This window comes from Carlito syrichta, unplaced genomic scaffold (genome assembly GCF_000164805.1).
Source record: "Carlito syrichta isolate Samal-C Ts95f unplaced genomic scaffold, Tarsius_syrichta-2.0.1 Scaffold308086, whole genome shotgun sequence".
Lineage (NCBI taxonomy): Eukaryota > Metazoa > Chordata > Mammalia > Primates > Tarsiidae > Carlito > Carlito syrichta.
In genome coordinates this window covers 501,217-507,836 of record NW_007252182.1, presented here as the reverse complement: position 1 = coordinate 507,836, position 6,620 = coordinate 501,217, and positions in this window count along the sequence as shown.

The window sequence follows — 6,620 nt, the reverse complement described above, 5'->3', positions numbered from 1 at the left end:
GGGGGGCTCAGCCTTGGAGCATTAGCTCGCTGAGTCACACCGGTACTAATAAACTGCTACTTCCTAAGATAGCCTTGGTGTCAGAGCCTCTCTGTTTTCCTGCAACAGGCTCAGGCAGTCCTCTTGCCTCTGCCTCCCAAAGTGCTGGGATTACAAGCGTGAGCCACCATGCTCAGCTTCATCCTTATTTCATATAGGCCAGTTTCATTTCCAGTGAGGAAATATTAGGTGTAAGTCAAACTCATTATTTCCTTACAATCTTCTCCAACTCTCCTTTAAGAGAATGTATATACATTCTCTCTCTAGGTGTATCCATGTATGTATATTCTATAGATAACCTATGGGGCAAAGCATTTTGGCTATTTTGGTTTTATACAATTTGAACACTTGGATTTAACAAGAAATACATTCAATGATTTGTGTTTATTTCTTTTAAAAGGCATCTGGGTCACACCTGTAATTCCAGCTCTTTAGGAGACCAAGGTAGGAGGATTGCCTTGGGCAATCATAGCAAGACCTCATCTTTACAAAAAATTTTTAAAATAGCCAAGCATGGTGGCATATGCCTGTAGTCCCAACTAGTCTGGAGGCTGAGGCAGGAGGATTGCTTGAGCCTAAGAGATCAAGGCTACAGTGAGCCATGATTGTGCCACTGCACACCAGCCTGGATGACAAAGTGAGATCCTGTCTCTAAAAAAATAAAACAAAATAAATAAAATAAAAGCTGTTAAAACAAAAAGGTCCCAGCACTTTGGGAGGCAGAGGTGAGAGGATTGACTGATCCCACAGGTTCAAGACCAGCCTGGGCAACTTGGCGAGACCTTGTCTCTACCAATAAATCAAAAAACTAGCTGGGCGTGGTGGCGTACACCTGTGGTTCTAGCTACTTGGAAGACTGAAACAGAAGGATCACCTGAGCCTAGCAGGTCAAGGCTGCAGTGGCTGTGAGTGTGCCACTGTACTCCAGTCTGGGCAACAGAGTGAGACTCTACCTCAGAAAGAAAAAAAAAAAAAGAGGTGTAAAACACCAGCAAACTATACTTGCAGAAGGAAAGGACTTAATGTTACTATAATAAATCATCATTTTCCACCCTTAATTCTTTCAGGTAATGTATATGATTAGAATATTCTGTATGCAATTCTTGGAGACTTGAGCTAAGTGCCAGGAATAGGTCATATAAATAAAGATGAAAGGATGCACACTTTGGCAGCAGAAAGCTTTGTAGGCTTTGTTCTCGAAATCAAAGGAATGACCCTCGAGACAGAATTTTAGGCAGTGAAGGAGAAGGAGGAGGCTCCTTAGCAGTGGAAGAACAATCTTTTTGACAGGAAGAGCCACACAGTACCCTCCAAATAAATAATTCATTGACAAGACATTTATTGAAATTTCCAGCATTACATTAGGCACTGGGGATTTGGAACTAAATGTATTGTCCCTGCTCTCCAGTCACTCATCATCTATCAAGGGAGACAGGGAAACTACCACAGTGGTATACAACAGAAGTGCACTCAAGTTGTTTTGAGAATACAAGTGTGGGCCAGGTGAAGGATGTTTGAGTTGGTCCTTAAAGTCGCTGTTCACTGGAAGAAGATGGGGAGGAACACTCCGTGTGACAGGAGGAGCATCTACAAAAAGGCACAGAAGTGTAACAGTCCATAGTTTCTTGGGGACACATTTAGGAAAGGCTAGCCTGAAGCTATCAATAGTCAAGAATGCTTGAAACTTAGAAGTTGGAGAGAAGCCAGGCACAGTGGCTCACACCTGTAATCTCAGCACTTTAGGAGGCTGAGGCAGGAGGATCACTTGAGCCCAGGAGTTCAAGACCAGCCTGGGCAACATAGTGAAACCTCATGTATACCAAAAAAACAAACAAACAAAAAACGGGTGTGGTAGTGTGTACCTGTAGTCCCAGTTATTCCAGAGGCTGAGGTGGGAGAATTGCCTGAGCCCAGGAGATCAAGGCTGTGGTGAACCCTGATTGTGCCACTGTCTGCACTCCAGCCTGGGTAATAGCATGAAACCATGGGTCCAAAAAAAAAAAAAAAGAAGTTGGAGACAGAGAAATATGTAATGTCTGAAAGTGAAAGGGGCTGGAGGGTCTTTCCAGGGAATAAAAAAAAACCAACCCATATAATTCTTTTAAGCACTGAGAAAACTTTGAAGGCTTTTAAAGCAAGGGAACCTCTGCTATAAAGTAATGGCAATAGGCCAGTTATTAGAGATTAATTGCTAAGTTTGCTCTCATTTAGTGCTAAGTTAAAAACAGTCCTCTTAGATATTAGCAACAGTTTCTAACCAAAGTGTCAGCTCCATGGATATTCAACTTGGAAAACACTGTCAGGTGTCCATTTACTAGTAAATAACATTTTTTGCTATGTATTAGATGATATCATGTAGAATAAACCCCAAATGGTAAGATACATTTCTGTGTGTTGGTGGTAAGACACATATTTATCTAAAGCAGGGGTGAACAGATTTTTTTCTGTAAAGGCCAAGATATAATTGAGTACGGTGACTCACGCCTGTAATCCCAGCACTTTGGGAGGCAGAGGTGAGAGGATTGTCTGGGTCCAGGGTTTGAGACCAACCTGGGCAGCATAGCAAAACCTCATCATTACAATAAATAAAAAAAATTAGCTGGGCCTGGTGGCACATGCCTGTGGTTCCAGCTACTTGAGGTAGAAGGATCTCCTGAACCCAGCAGATTGAGGCTGTGGTGACTGTGAGCGTTCCACTGCTTGGGCAACAGAGTGAGACTCCAACTCAAAAAAAAAAAAAAAAAAAGGAGCCAAGATAGTAAATATTTTAGACTGTGGGCCAAAAGGCAAAGTCAAGGATATCATGTGGCTAGTTACATAATAAGAGAGAAAACTCCCACTCTGCTCTGCCTTGTTTGCCTGGAGTAGGCTGGACAGTTCCTCTGACTCCAGTTGCATCAACTGGAGTCATTGACCTGATCAGGAGCAACTTAGAGGAAGAGGGGATCTGGCCAAGCAGACCTGCCCCAACTCGTTCTGTTTCACTCTACCCCAGTGACACCCAGATTGGAGCCCACAATTCTCTTCCCTCAATACCCAGCCTTCTCAGCTTGGTTCACTGGCAAGTAAAGGTGATTTGCTAAGTTTCTAACTCCCAGACGGAGAGTCCACCTGTTGGTACCTGGGATTTGCCAAAAAAGGAGTCTCCAGTGTGTGGTAATGATGCCCAAATCCTGAGTACACTGCTGGCCAGAGCGACAGGCACTGGGAGTGCTGCAGGGAGCAGAGGTGGAAACTGATGCCCTGGATCAGTCTTCGAGACTCACATCAACAGCTCACAAGCAGCATAAACAAGCAAGCTGAGGAGGGTGCTACTGGAATGTAGTGGGTAGTGGCCCAAGACGCTGCTACACATCCTGCAGTGCAAGGGCAGTCCCCATAGCACAAAATTATCTGGCCCAAAATGTTAACAGTGTGAGGTTGAGAAACTGATCTACATTAATCAAAAATTATTCTCTAGTTAATGAGATACTTTTTTGTTTGTTTGTTTGGAGTCTCACTCTGTCATCCAGGCTGAAGTGCAGTGGCACACTCACAGCCACCACAGCCTCTACTTGCTGGGCCTAGGCAATCCTTCTGCCTCACCCTTCCAAGTAGCTGGAACTACAGACGCATGCCACCATGCCCAGCTAGTTTTTGTGATTTATTGTAGAGATGAGGTCTTGCCAAGTTGTCCAGGCTGGTCTCAAATCCCTGGGTTCAGGCAATCCAGGCTGAGCCACCTTGCCCAGCCAAGATACTTTTTTTGAGTCAGAGTCTCACCCTGTCGCCCAGGCTGGAGTGTAGTGGCTCAGACAATCCTTCAACCTCAACCTTCCAGGTATCTGGATCCACAGACATGCACCATCACACCTGTCTAATTTTTTGATTTATTGTAGAGACAAGGTCTTGCTATATTGCTCAGGCTGGTCTTGAACCCCTGAACTCAGGCAGTCCTCTTGCCTCTGCCCCCAAAGTTCTGAGATTACAGTCTTCAGCTACTGCACCCAGCTCAAGATACTTTTTTTTGTTTTTTTATTTTTTTTGAGTTGGAGTCTCACTCTGTCGCCCAGACTGGAGTGCAGTGGCCGCTCCCGGCCACCGCAGCCTTGACCTACTGGGCTCCGGTGATCTTCCACCTCAGCCTTCCAAGTAGCTGGAGTTACAGGCGCATGCTACCATGCCCAGCTAATTTTTTGATTTATTGTAGAGATGAGGTCTCACCAAGTTGCCCAGGTGAGTCTCGAACCCACGGGCTTAGGCAATCCACTCATCTCAGCCTCCCAAGGTGTGGGATTACAGGCTGACCACTGAGCCCAGCTCAAGATACTTTTAAAAACCTTGTTTTGGTCCTCAGGTGACTTAGCACCTTTTTTTTTTTTTTTTTTTTTTGAGTTGGAGTCTCTCACTCTGTCACCCAGGCTGGACTACAGTGGCATGCTCATGGCCACCTCAGCCTCGACATACTGAGCTCAGTGATCCTTCCACCTCAGCCTTCCAAGTAGCTGGAACTACAGGCACACACCATCACACCCAGCTAATATTTTGATTTATTGTAGAGATGTCTCACCAAGTTTCCCAGGCTGGGCTCAGGCAATCTTCTCACCTTGGCCTCCGAAAGTGCTGGGATTATGGGCGTGAGCCACTGCGCCCTGCTGACTTATCACCTCTTATATCTTTTCTGTCATGGTTTCTTCTCTACTAGACCATGAGAATCCTGTTCATCTTTGTTTTACTCATCTTTGAATCCCTCGTTTATGTCACCTTTCAGTCAACACACACAATGGGACATGTATCGATAATAAATATAAACAAATATACAGAAATATGATGAATGATATTAATAATAATAGTTAACATAGGATGTTTATAGTGCACTACACATGGTACAAAGTGACTTAACGGGCATTCATGACAACAGTCGATGTTGGCACCATTATTATCTGTACTTCAAGGATAGACTTGATGTTGAGAAGTTAAGTAATTTTTTTTTTTTGAGTTGGAATCTCACTCTGTTACATAGGCTGGAGGGCAGTGGCATGCTTCCAGCCACCACAGCCTCAACTGCTGGGCTCAGGCGATCCTTCTGCCTCAGACTTCCTACTAGCCGGAACTACAGGTGCACACTACCACACCTGGCTAATTTTTTGATTTATTGTAGAGATGAGGTCTGGCCAAGTTGCCCAGGCTATTCTCAAACCCATGGGTTCAGACAATCCCCTCACCTCGGCCTCCCAAAGTACTGGGATTACAGTGAAATAAGCTAAATCCGTTAATAAAATCAAATTGCTAGCAAAGTAATAATTTTTTTTTGAGTTGGAGTCTCATTCTGTCACCCAGACTGGAGTGCAGTGGCCACTCCCAGCCACTGCAGCCTCAACCTGCCGGGCTTCAGCGATCCTTCTGCCTCAGCCTTCCAAGTAGCTGGAACTACAGGCATGCGCTACCACACCCGGCTAATTTATGATTTATTGTAGAGATGAGGTCTTGCCAAGTTGCCCAGGTGGGTCTCAAACCCGCAGGCTCAGGCAATCCACTCACCTTGGCCTCCCAAAGCATGGAATTACAGGCTGAACCACCGAGCCCAGCGCAAAGTAATGATATTAACCAGCTTACTCCATTTCGTTTAAAACTTTCATCTTGCCGAGCACTGAATGTGCCACTGCAGTTCAGCCTGGGTGATAGAGACTCTGACTCAAAAAAAAAAATAAAAATAAAAATATAAAGCTTTGGTGGCAGAGAGAGAATCAGCAACTCTTTGATTTTCTTGTTCTACTCTAGATTTACCATGTTTATAAATGTTATCTCAAGTAAAAATTGTCTTTTTTATTTTCAGAACTCACCAGTGTTTCTTCCTACAGATTTAACTGCCAACTTTCTGAAAGTACAATACTCACCTTCATCTCATTCTGGAAACCTCCATGTGGAGTCCTGATCTCTCTCAGACCAGGACACTTACCAGACTGCCTTTTCCAAGGATAACTGTTCAGTGTTGGAGAGTTTTCCAGCTTCAGATAATAAAGTCACTTATTGCCAGAATTTTAAGCCATAATATTGTGCTATTATTCCAAATGAACCTTTTTAAAAAATAAGTTGGTTTTAAAAATAGACTTCTCTTCTGAAAACGTTCTAGCATTCCACATGGAAAATAATGTCTCACATCCTCTGGGTGAATATGTATGTAAGAAAAATTCCTACAGAAATTAACATTGAAAAATGTAACTCCTTGTATTTAAGGATATTTTGTGATCTCATGAAATGGCTGTCAGAATGGAGTAACGCAATCAATGTATTATAATATGCTACAATGTTTATATATATATGCTTACAACCTGTGAGTTTACTATTTTCCCAAAAATTTAAAATCTGATTTGATTGCATATTTTAATGATAACCTAATAAAATTCATTTGGGACTGACCTCCTATGTTCTTTCTTGTATCAGTGGTTATTTGCACGGAGTGCTCTTAATTTCCTTTTGAAATTTCCAATTATAGGTAACAGTGGGTTTTTAAATGGTGTAATACTTTGTAGGGGAACTTTAAAAATTGTAGTTGTTTTTATATATATATATATATATATTTTTTTTTTTTTTTTTTTTTT